Below are 12,303 nucleotides of genomic sequence, written 5' to 3' on the forward strand. Positions count from 1 at the left end.
CACTTAGCGATACGAACGAGAGAAAAAAAAACCTAAGTGTTATGTTATGTCTTCTAAGCGTTTCGAGAAGAAGGAAAATGTACCGCTTAATGAAAATTTCCCCTCCAATGACAAAATGTCGCAATTTTAGTCTTTTTTATACCATTTTCATATCTTAGCGTTAGTATATTGCTATCAATAGAAACCAAAATCTCAAATTTTTCGTACATAGCACTTTAAAAAATAATGCTATGATAATATGCTATCAATGTATAGTTCTTTTGTAGTGATGGTCTTAATGTACACAGTTGTAGAGACGATGGAGAATATGGTGTTCTTAGCATATTCAACCAACTTCATGATGTACTTTACGAAATCAATGCATTACTCATCAGCAAAAGCAGCAACCATGGTGAGTAATTTCGTAGGAACATCGTTTTTGCTCACAGTCTTTGGTGGTTTTGTCGCGGACTCTTTTCTCACTCGCTTTGCAGCTGTCGTCCTCTTTTGTTCCATTGAACTACTGGTATTTTATTTTATTTTATTTTATTTTTGGTCAAAAAACTACTGGTATTTTTAATAACCCATTAAATCATGTTAAACAGTCAAATTGATTACAGAACTGAAAAGTTTACTCCATTCTTTTATAGGGTTTGATCTTGTTGACAGTCCAAGCTCATAACCATAAGTTACAACCTCATGGAGATAAAACACCATCGACTCTTCAACCAACGGTTCTGTTCACCGGACTTTATGCAATAGCTATTGGTGTTGGAGGTGTCAAGGGGTCGTTGCCTGCTCATGGAGGTGACCAGCTCGATAGTAGAAACCAGAGGCTAATATCAGGATTCTTCAATTGGTTCTTCTTCTCTGTTTGCCTTGGAGGTTTCTTGGCAGTAACCCTTATGGTTTGGATCGAGGAGAACAAAGTATGGAGCTCCAGCTTCAATACAACCACTGCGGTTTTAGCCTCGGCGATCTTCATTTTCGTCGTGGGATGCCCGATGTATCGATACAAGCGCCCAACAGGAAGCCCTTTGACCAGAATTCTGAATATGTTTGTCTCTGCCGCAAGAAACCGAAATAAGTATGTAACGGATGCGGAGGTCACACAGAATCAAAACTCTACTGACAAAAGCATTCATCACAACAAATTCAAGTAATTATTCTAAACCCATATTTATCTTATTTTCTTTATTCACACTAAACTAACATAAATTAGCCTACCCTATTTGTAGATTCATTTCGTTGTTTCTTCCTCCGAAAATATCAGGAACGGTCCTGTGAAGTGCCACAACCATCGTTTGGGGCCTTATACATAGTTCCTTTAAAATTAACAAAACATAACATATAAGCATCGAAAATAGATTTCTTGTGGTCTTTACTGTATATAGATGTGATACACTACGAGATTCTTTTGCTATATACTTGACGTATATAGATGTAAAACTAGCTAGACGCTTAGACTATACCTCAGTTTGATGGACGACTTTTTATAGGAAAAAGATAGCTAGCTACATGAAGTAGAAGAGAAAACATAGTCACACATACCAAGTATATTACTGTATACTCAACTATACGAAGTATATGTATTACATGGCCACATGCATGAACTATATGACGTTATGTGGTTAACACCATAGATATATAATCCGGTACACCGGTCAACTGACTCCGGCGAAGACCGATGCTGACTCTGGCGTTGACCAAAAAATATATTAATTTTTTTTTCTATTAAAAATCAAAAATAAGAAATGTTATATATAAACATTTTTGGTTTTTCATGATTAAAAAATATATTCAATTCAATATCTAAATATTTTTATATATCTCTAATGTATTCATTCTTATAATTAGTTAATTTTTATTGTTAAAGCTAAACTAATAGTTAAATAAAAACCATTAATAATTATTTTCAAAATATCTATATACGTATATAAATCTTTGATAATCAGATTATTTAAATACTACAAAATCAATAAAATCAAATTCAACTACTTTCATTAGAAAAATAATATGCAAAAGATTGAGTATATGACTCTGTACTCTAAAATTTGCATGGTAAATGTTGTATAAAATTTTAAATTATTTTACTATAAAATTTACATACTCTTAATAACATGTAAACAACAACAAAATAAATTTACAATATTTACTTCTAATATATAAAAGGTAAACATACAAAAAAATCATTTTAGCAAAACAATATACTTGATTTGAGGGTATGTTTGTAAAAGGGAGAATAAGAGTATTTTTGAAAATACCTTATATTAAATCTTAAAAATAATTATAAATGATTTTTATTTAAATATTAGTTTAGCTTTAACAATAAAAACTAACTAATTATAAGAATAAATACATTAGAGATATATAAAAATATTTAGATATTGAATTGAATATGCTTATTAATCATGAAAACCCAAAAAATGTTTATATATAATATTTATTATTTTTGATTTTTAATAGAAAAAAAATTTTAATACATTTTTTTGGTCAACGCCAGAGTCAACGTCGGTCTTCGCCGGAGTCAATCGACCAGTGAACTGGATTGTATATCTATGGTGTTGATCACATGACGTCATATATTTCATGCATGTTGCCATGTAATACATATACTTCGTGTAGTTGAAAATACAATAGTATACTTGGTATGTGTGATCATGTTTTCTCTTCTACTTCGTGTAGCTAGCCATCTTTTTTCTCTTTTTATATAGTATGATTTAACTATTTAAGAAACTGAATATTTTCTTGAAGTCATTATTGTTGTTAATATATTTTGAAACGCTATTTTATACTTATTAACTATGAGATATTCAAAAGTTCGTTATAACATGTGTATACTAATGATTAATGACTTAATTTAGTGAAATTCAGAGACTCATGCACTTTGGGATTGGTATATTTAACTATCATGTAAACTATATAATCTCCAGGTTTTTGAATAAAGCGAAGCTAACAAGATCTCAGCAACACAAGTTGAAGAAAGGGGATTAGTTTGAATCCCAAGTTCTCGGTTTTTTCAAGTCTAGTGAAACCAAGCAAAGGAGAAGTCAAAGACTGGTTTTGGAAAAGAGGGTTTCAAGGAGAAGAGGAAAAAACAGATGAGTATAGAGGCTTCCTGAAACAAGAACTTTTTCTAGATCTACTTATGCAATGAATGTATGATAACATGCAAACAGAGACATAAGCAAGATGATGATGTGGAATGCAAGGTGTTTTAATACCCTTATGATGTTGTAGCATAAAGGATGTCAATCCATAAAGAGTGTGATATGCAAGCAGTCAAGATGTGATCAATGCATTCAAGTTAAGCCAAATATCAAGTTGATTTGTTTCTAACAACCTAATGAAAGAAATGAAATGCAGAATATTAAAGCAACTTAAGACAGTACTAATGCAGAATTAAACTATAGAACAAGTGCAATAAACAATACTAAGGAGAATTGACTAATAAGCAGATGAAAACAAGAACAGAACAATGCATAAACAAAAAAAAATAAACTGGAGCTCGACCTAGCACTCGGTCGAGTGCATGGTCGAGTAGGTGGTCGAGCACTTGGCCGAGTGATGCATAACAGAAGAACATAAGCAAAATAAAGAACAGAGATGCAAAATAAACGATTTAACAGAGAAAGCAGTAATAAACAAGGAGCAAATAGGTCCTAGAGATTGGGGTAATTGGTTGGTATCAAGCTAAGCTTACCCAGATTGTTTAACAAACTTCACAAAAGCTATCCCTAGACAATGATCTTCTAATACTTGCTAATCCACACTCATGGCAATAACAATCAAGCTTAGATACTCCTAGACCTAGCTTTCACTAGCTAAGAACATATAAAAACAGGCAATAAACAACCAGATCATTAATGTCAAAAATCATCTTAAACATCAAATCTCTTAGCATGCTTCATGATAATCTCTAGTATTAGCCTTATCTAGCAACTTAGACATTGGTGTGATGCTAAGAAGCTTAAGATCTATCCTTACCCTCTCCGTATAAGAACAGCATAGAGCACAGCTAACCCAGAAGGGATCTATAAAAAATCAAGCTTAAACAATCTAGATAAACATAACTCTTTACCAACCTATCCCATCTCTAAGATCCTAAGGCACTAATCTGATCTAAAAATCATGATGAAGAACACAAACCCAGAAAATGATAAAACAAGCATGATCAGATAGATAAGAGAGAGATAAACAATTTAATACAAAGAAGTGAAAGCAAATACTCAATAGATTCAAAGTTATGAAGGTTACAAAGTGCAAAAATGCTAGAAAAGATAAAAGATGATGCAATAAAGTAAAAGCAGCTAAAAATGGCAAAAACTAGGTTATGACATCTCTCTAGGCGGCTGCAGGGTGCATTGTCCTTTTATAGGAGGAAGGGGTAGCCCTACTTAGCTAGAAGACAAAATAGAAGGTCGGCTGCAAGTGCTCGACCATGTGCTCGGTCGAGTGCATGGTCGAGTGGTTGGTCCGTCAAGTAACTCCAGTCTTTGATCTGGAATGATATCGGTTCAGTAAAACAGGTATAACTCTTGAACGACAGCTCCGGTTGCCTTGAAACCACCGGCATTGGAAATTTACATCAATGTCATACAACTCTCATGAAGGTTTCTGAAGCTGAATAGCAACGGAAAATCTTTATTCGGTTTGATCTTTGAGGAGCTCGTTATGAACCCGACCATGTACTTGACCGTGTGCCTGCTCGAGTGGTATGGTCGAGAGCCTTCTTTTCCCTTCCTGATACTTCCAATCCTCTTGTTTAGCTCCAGAAATAACAGCAAGTCCTTCCTTACCCTTTTAGAGCTCCATAACACCTAATAATACTCCAAATGCATAAATGTATGCAATGCATGCTTCTAAACATCCTAAGTACATATTTGGACATAAATGGCTATAAAACCTAAGGAATCACTTGTATATGATGCAAAACATGAACTAAACAAGGCCATCAATATGGTAAAATATAGTGACATCACTTCCCGACTCTTAGCTGTTCTCTCTACAACAGACACAATCTCAGGTTCGTACACTGTGGAGCTGGTCTGATCTGAAGGAGGCAAAGCAAAGTAGGCCTGTGTTTCTCTCCGCCTAACTCAGAATCTCTGTCAAGCTTGAAAACCAAGCTAAACGGGAAGTTTTAACCAGAGTTAAGTTCTCTTTACCCTATTTAAGAGAGTAGTCTTGGTTGGTCTATAAAAGCATATTGTAGAAAAAGTGTATGAGTTAGTGTGAGTGAAAGAACAAGTAAGAGAAGTGTAAACAGTGATTGAGAGCTCGTTTTGAGCTAAGTTTATTAGTGGATTTTCCGAAGATCTTCTCCGGCGAGACGTAGGATTCCTCCCAAGGATCTGAACTCGTTAAATCTTGCTTGCACTTACTTTTAAGTTTTTATCTTTCAAGTTTGCAAACGTCACACGAGTGTTTTCAAAACAGAGAGAGAGAGAGAGAGAGAGAGAGAGAGAGAGAGAGAGAGAGAGAGAGAGAGAGAGAGAGAGAGAGAGAGAGAGAAAGAGTACTTTAAATCACTAAAAGCTAGCTACTTTTTCGTTTTCAAGGTACAAATCTCTACAGAATGGTATCAGAGCTCCAGGTTTAGAGAAGTTTTATCTTAGACCTGAAGCCATGTCTTCATCAAGGGTTGAGATGGAGAAGTTCGACGGGAAAGGTGACTACATGCTCTGGAAAGAAAAGCTTTTAGCACATTTGGAGATGTTGGGTTTGCTGGAAGGGTTGGACGAAGAACAAGCTCCTAAGAATGAAGAGTCATCTGCAGAAAAGGGTGAAGGGATGACAGCAGAGACTGTTACACAGGCTCGAAAGCAAGCTGCAACAAGCCTGAAACTGTTGCAGAAAAGTCTCAGAAGGAGAAAAGAGGAAAGGCAAGATCTACTATCATTCTAAGTGTAGGAGACAATGTCCTCAGGACGATTATTAAGGAAAGATCCGCTGCACGTTTGATTAAGGTTCTAGACCATTTGTACATGGCTAAATCATTACCAAATAGGATATATCTTTAGCAGAGGCTTTATGGCTATAAGATGAGTGATAGTATGACAATAGAGAAGAAAATAAATGATTTCTTGAGGTTGATAGCTGATCTAGAACATGTTAAGGTGATTGTTTCAGATGAAGATCAGGCTATTATTCTGGTTATGGCTTTATCAAAGCAGTTCGACCAGCTTAAAGATACATTGAAGTATGGAAAAACCTCTTTGTATATAGATGAGATTACTAGTGCTATCAGATCTAAAGAGCTTGAACTAGGAGCAAGTGAAAGGCTACCAAAGCAAAGTTCGGATGCTTTGTTTGTTCAAAAAGGGGTAGATCTAAAAATAGAGACAAGGGAGGTGACAAAGGGAAACAGAACAAGAGGTGCAAGTCTAAGGGGAAGAAAACCTGCTGGATTTGTGGTAAAGACGGACACTATAAAAAACAGTGCTATGTGTGGAAGGAGACGAACAAGCAGCAGAGAGATGGTTCCATGGAGAGGGGAGAATCATCAGTCGTGACAGGTCATGGATACAGAAGCGCTTATATCACTTGATGAAGACTTTAAAGAGAAATGGATCATGGATACAGGTTGTTCCTTCCACATGACCCCTAGGAGAGACTGGTTCATTGAGCTAAATAAATCATGTTCTGGAAGAGTGAGAATGGCAAACGATACATACTCAGAAGTAAAAAGAGTTGGGAACATAAGGATAAAAAATAAAGACAACTCAACAGTTCTTCTGAAGAATGTGAGGTATGTACCAGGAATGTCAAAGAATCTGATCTCACTTGGTACTTTTGAAGATCAGGGATGCTGGTTTCAGTCAAGAGATGGGATAATGAATGTCAACAAAGGTTGCACAACCTTAATTAAAGGTCATAAGACTGACACACTCTATGTGTTAAAGGGATCTGTTCTAACTAGAGAAGTAAATGTCTCAAAGGGTTTAAAAGATGAGACCAGATTGTGGCATAGAAGATTGGGTCATATGAGTTAGAAGAGTATGAAAGCATTGCTTAAAAGAGGCTACCTAGACAGCTCAAAGGTAACAGATCTGGAATTATGTGAGGATTGTGTTTATGGAAAAGCACATCGAGTCAGTTTCGGTATTGGGAAACATGTTACCAAGGAGAAGCTAGAATACATACATTCTGACTTATGGGGATCACCAAATGTTCCCTTGTCGTTGGGAAAATGTCAATACTTCATCTCTTTCATAGACGACTACTCAAGGAAGACATGGATATATTTTTTTAAGAAGAAGTTAGAAGCTATGGGAGTTTTCTGGAATGGAAGAAGATGGTTGAGATTCAGTTAAACAGGAAGGTTAAGATACTCAGGACATATAATGGCTTAGAGTTCTGCAACAAAGAGTTTGATGATTTCTGTAAGCAAGAAGGGATTGTAAGACATAAAACATGTGCTTACACTCCTCAACAGAATGGTGTCGCAGAAAGAATGAACATGACCATTCTTGAAAGGTTCAAAGTGTTTTAATTGAATAAGGGCTTCCAAAAATCTTCTGGGCTGAAGCTGCATCAACAGCAGTTTATCAAATAAACAGATCCCATCATCTGCGCTTGAGTTTGAGGTACCAGAGGAGGTTTGGACAGGTGCTAGACCAAGATATGAGGAGTTAAGAGTGTTTGGTTCAGTAGCTTACATCCACAATGATCAAGGGAAGCTCAATCCAAGAGCAAAGAAAGGGGTGTTTGTAGTATATCTTCATGGTGTAAAAGGATAGAAATTCTGGTTAGTTGAGGAAAAGAAATGTGTTGTCACCAGAGATGCAACGTTTCAAGAAGAAAAGATGTACAAACATCTAAAATCAATCCTCACAACCAGAAACTAAACCACAGGAAACTCAAATACCAATTATCTATGAAATCAATCATGGGAATTTCAGTGATCTAGGTGGAGCTGAAGAAGGCACAGAGTCTGATCAAGCTGAGAGACTACTCAGTGAGGACAACGAACAAGAAAGCGACCCATAGAATGAAGAATCTCAAGTCAACAATAAATTGGAGAATTATCAGTTGGCCATAGATAGAGAGAGGAGACCCACCAGACCACCACTAAAGTTCAGGGATTCTAATTTGGTGGAAGTCAGTAAAGATGAAGAAAAATTAGTCGGTTTTGCACTAATGATGACTGAAGACTGTGGATATCCTGAGCCATGCTGTTACAATGAAGCAGTACGGGATAAAGATGCGAAGTCTTCAAAAGAAGCAATAGATGAAGAAATGCACTCATTGCTCAAGAATTAGACATGGACATTAACTGAGAGACCAGAGAAAAGCAAAGAGATAGGCTGCAAGTGGGTATACAAAAGGAAATCAAGTGTACCTGGGATTGATCAACCAAGATTTAAAGCCAGACTTGTCGCTAAAGGTTATCTATAGAAGGAAGGGATAGATTACCAAGAAATTTTCTCTCCAGTTGTGAAGCATGTCTCCATACGGCTCATTTTGTCATATGTGGTTCAACTAGATCTTGAATTGGAGCAGATGGATGTCAAAACGGCGTTTTTACATGGCAGTTTAGATGAACACATATTGATGGAGCAACCAGAAGGGTACAAAATCGGATCAGAAACAGAAGAGGTATGTCTTCTCAAGAAATCTCTGTATGGGCTAAAACAAGCACCAAGGCAATGGAATCAAAGATTTGATACTTTCATGAAGAACTCAGGGTATCTTAGAAGCAGCTTTGACCACTATCTACTATCAAAAGCTTGAGGACAACACCTACATGTACCTGCTTCTATATGTAGATGACATGCTCATTGCTGCCAAGAAAAAGGAGAAAATTCAAGAACTTTAGAGTTTACTAAGTGCAGAATTTGAAATGAAAGACTTGGGAGAAGCAAGGAAGATTTTGGGTATGGAGATCAAGAGAGACGGAACAAATGGGACACTTGAAGTGTCACAGAAACAATACTTGAAGAAGGTCCTTCAAGAATTCAGAATGGATCAGTCAAAAGCGGTTTCAACTCCATTGGGGGTCCAGTTTAAGCTTAAAGCTACATCAAATGAAGAAATAGCTTCTCAGGAGGAGTACAAGAAGTCAATTCCCTACTCAAATGCTGTTGGGAGTATCATGTATTCGATGATTGGAACAAGACCTGATCTAGCTTACCCTTTGTGTGTTGTGAGCAGATATATGAGTAAACCCTTGAAAGAACACTGGCAAGCTGTGAAGTGGGTTTTTAAGATACATCAAAGGGACTTAAGATCTAAGGTTAAGCAAGACAGTTCAGAGATCAAAGGATTTTGTGACTCTGACTTTGCAGCTGATCTTGATAAAAGAAGGTCACTAAATGGATATGTTTTCACTGCAGGTGAAAATGTTATCAGCTGGAAATCAGGCCTACAAAAGGTAGTAGCTTTGTGTACTACTGAGGTAGAGTATATGGCATTGACTGAAGCCATAAAGGAAGGAAGTTGGCTAAAAGGTCTTGCGAGTGAGTTAGGATTCGAGCAAGATCATGTTGAAGTCATGTGTGATTCACAGAGTGCTATCTCACTATCAAAGAACTCTGTTCATCACAAGAGAACTAAGCACATTGATGTGCGTTAGCATTTTATCAGAGACAAGATTGCAGAAGGAGAAGTAAAGGTTGTAAAGGTGTCTACATTATGGAATCCTGCATATATCTTTACAAAGACTGTTCCTGTGAGCAAACTTCAAAACGCTTTGGAGTTGCTCAGAATTTCAAGTCACTAAAAGAAGAAGTGAAGAATCCGGAGAAGAGAAAAATCCAAGTATGCTAAGAAGAAGAATCAAGTTGGGGTGGTATTCAAACCAAGGTGGAGTTTTTTGGGGATTAGTTTGATTCCCAAGTTCTGGGTTGTTTCAAGTCTCGTGAAACCAAGCAAAGGAGAAGTCAAAGACTGGTTTTGGAAAAGAGGGTTTCAAGGAGAAGAGGAAAAAACAGAAGACACGAGTTGAGTCAGAGGCTTTCAAGATAAGATTGAGATGAGTATAGAAGCTTCCCAACTCTTAGCTGTTCTCTCTGCAACAGACACAATCTCAGGTTCGTACACTGTGGAGATGGTCCAATCTTAAGGAGGCAAAGCAAAGCAGGCCTGCGTTGCTCTCCGCCTACCTCAGAATCTGTGCCAAGCTTGAAAACCAAGCTAAACGGGAAGTTTTAACCAGAGTTAAGTTCTCTTTACCCTAGTTAAGAGAGTAGTCTTGGTTGGTCTATAAAAGCATATTGTAGAAGAAGTGTGAGTTAGTGTGAGTGAAAGAACAAGTAAGAGAAGTGTAAACAATGATTGAGAGCTCGGTTTGAGCTAAGTTTCTTAGTGGATTTTCCGGAGATCTTCTCCGGCGAGACGTAGGATTCCTCCCAAGGATCCAAACTCGTTAAATCTTGCTTGCACTTACTTTTAAGTTTTTATCTTTCAAGTTTGCAAACTTCACACGAGTGTTTTCAAAACAGAGAGAGAGTACTTTAAATCACTAAAAGCTAGCTACTTTTTCGTTTTCAAGGTACAAATCTCTAAAGAAACAAGAACGTTTCTAGCTCTTCTACCAATATTTGGGAGCACAATTGTAATGAACTGTTGCGTAGCACAACTCGTAACCTTCTCAGGACAACAAGGCATGATGATGAACATAATACTATCTCGTTCCTTTGAGATCCCTGTGGCTTCCCTCAATGCCATACCTATCATGTGCATGCTCTCTTCTTTAGCTTTCTACGAGCTTCTTGGCAAGAGGATCTTATCAAGCAACAACGAAAGATCTTCTAGCTTCAATTTGAAACGCATTTGATATGGCTTAGCTCTCTCCTCTAAATGGCGGTAGCATCCATCGTGGAGGTCAAGAGAAAACATGAAGCGGTTCACAACAACGTCAAAATCTCAGTGTTCTGGTTAGAGCTTCAATATGTTTTGTTGAGTTTCTCGGGTATGTTGACTCTTGGAGGAATGCTAGAGTTCTTCTTTAGAGAAGCTCCCGCGAGTATGAGGAGCATGAGCACGGCGTTAGGGTGGTGCTCTACTTCAATGGGTTTCTTCCTCAGTTCGGTACTTGTGGAGGTCATTAATGGCGACACGAGATTGCTCCGCGAGGAGCTTAATGAGTCTAGGCTCAAACTGTTTTATGTGGTTTTATGTGTTCTTAATACCCTTAATCTTTTCAATTATATCTTTTGGGAAATAAGATATTAAGAAAAAGAACATAGTATGTTGCTTAGTATATAGAGAATTCCTTAATTTAGTTAAAAATGCTATGCATATAGTGGAAGTCTAAACCAAGTATATTTTCATAATGGTTTTTTTTTTGGTGGTGGTTCATAATGGTTGATGTTATAGAGGAGTCTCAGTCAAAACCTGTTTTTGAAGCAGAAGGTTTCAAAACAGAGTGGACTTCAAAACATGAAAAGAGGCCCAACAACAACAATCAAATTCTGAAGCAGCCCAGTAAGCCTGCCAAGGAACGGTCGACTCTACAACAATACAAGGACGTTGCAGAGGAAGGTTCAACCACTTAAGTAAAAGCGACAGGGAGGAGCCGTAGTACGGAAACAAAGACAGCAACGAGCAATCGATTTGACGTTCTTAACCTCTTGACCAATGATGACATGTGTCAAGGGAACTAGGGTTTTATGATTGTATAAATAGGAAGTATAGCCTCATGTAATGGTTAAGAGAGTATCAAGAAAATAAAGAAAGAACTTTCTTCATATTACATTTCTTCTTACATGGTATCAGAGCCATGGCTTTGTCCACTGAGCTCTATTCGCAACCTGTTTTGAATATTACAAATTGTGTGACAGTCAAGCTCACTGAGCGAAACTACTTGCTCTGGAAAACCCAGTTCGAGTCGTTTCTCTCTGGTCAGGGACTTTTGGGTTTCATCAACGGCTCCACCAAACAACCAGAGTCTGTTAGCACTGCAGACACTCCGAATCCGGTGCATCAAGCATGGGTTCGGTCAGACCAAGTCGTCAGAGCATGGCTTCTTGGATCTCTATCCAAAGAGCTCCTCACTGAGGTTGTCAACACAAAAACGTCTCAGGAGGTATGGAACTTTCTAGCTGGTCACTTTAATAAGGTCTCCTCAGCTAGGTTTTTTGTCTTGCAGAGGAAACTGCAAACTATGGAAAAGAAAGACTTACCCATGTTAGAGTACTTAAAATAGCTTAAGAGTGTGTGAGCAACTTGCTTCAGTAGGAAGTCCAATTAGTGAGAGGATGAAGATATTTGCAGCTTTGAATACTTTAAGTAGAGAGTATGAGCCGATTAAAACCTCTATAGAAGGAACCATGGACTCAACTTCATCTCCAACTCTCGAAGATGTGATTCCTCGGCTCA

General features: G+C 37.4%; 1 pseudogene; it reads left to right on the plus strand.

Annotated features, from left to right (window-relative positions):
- The first annotated feature begins 268 nt into the window (after positions 1–268).
- Positions 269–11,157, plus strand: LOC104748573 (protein NRT1/ PTR FAMILY 4.1-like; annotated as a pseudogene).
- Positions 11,158–12,303: the final 1,146 nt, after the last annotated feature.

This window comes from Camelina sativa, chromosome 15 (genome assembly GCF_030686135.1).
Source record: "Camelina sativa cultivar CO46 ecotype springtype chromosome 15, ASM3068613v1".
Taxonomy (NCBI): Eukaryota; Viridiplantae; Streptophyta; class Magnoliopsida; order Brassicales; family Brassicaceae; genus Camelina; species Camelina sativa.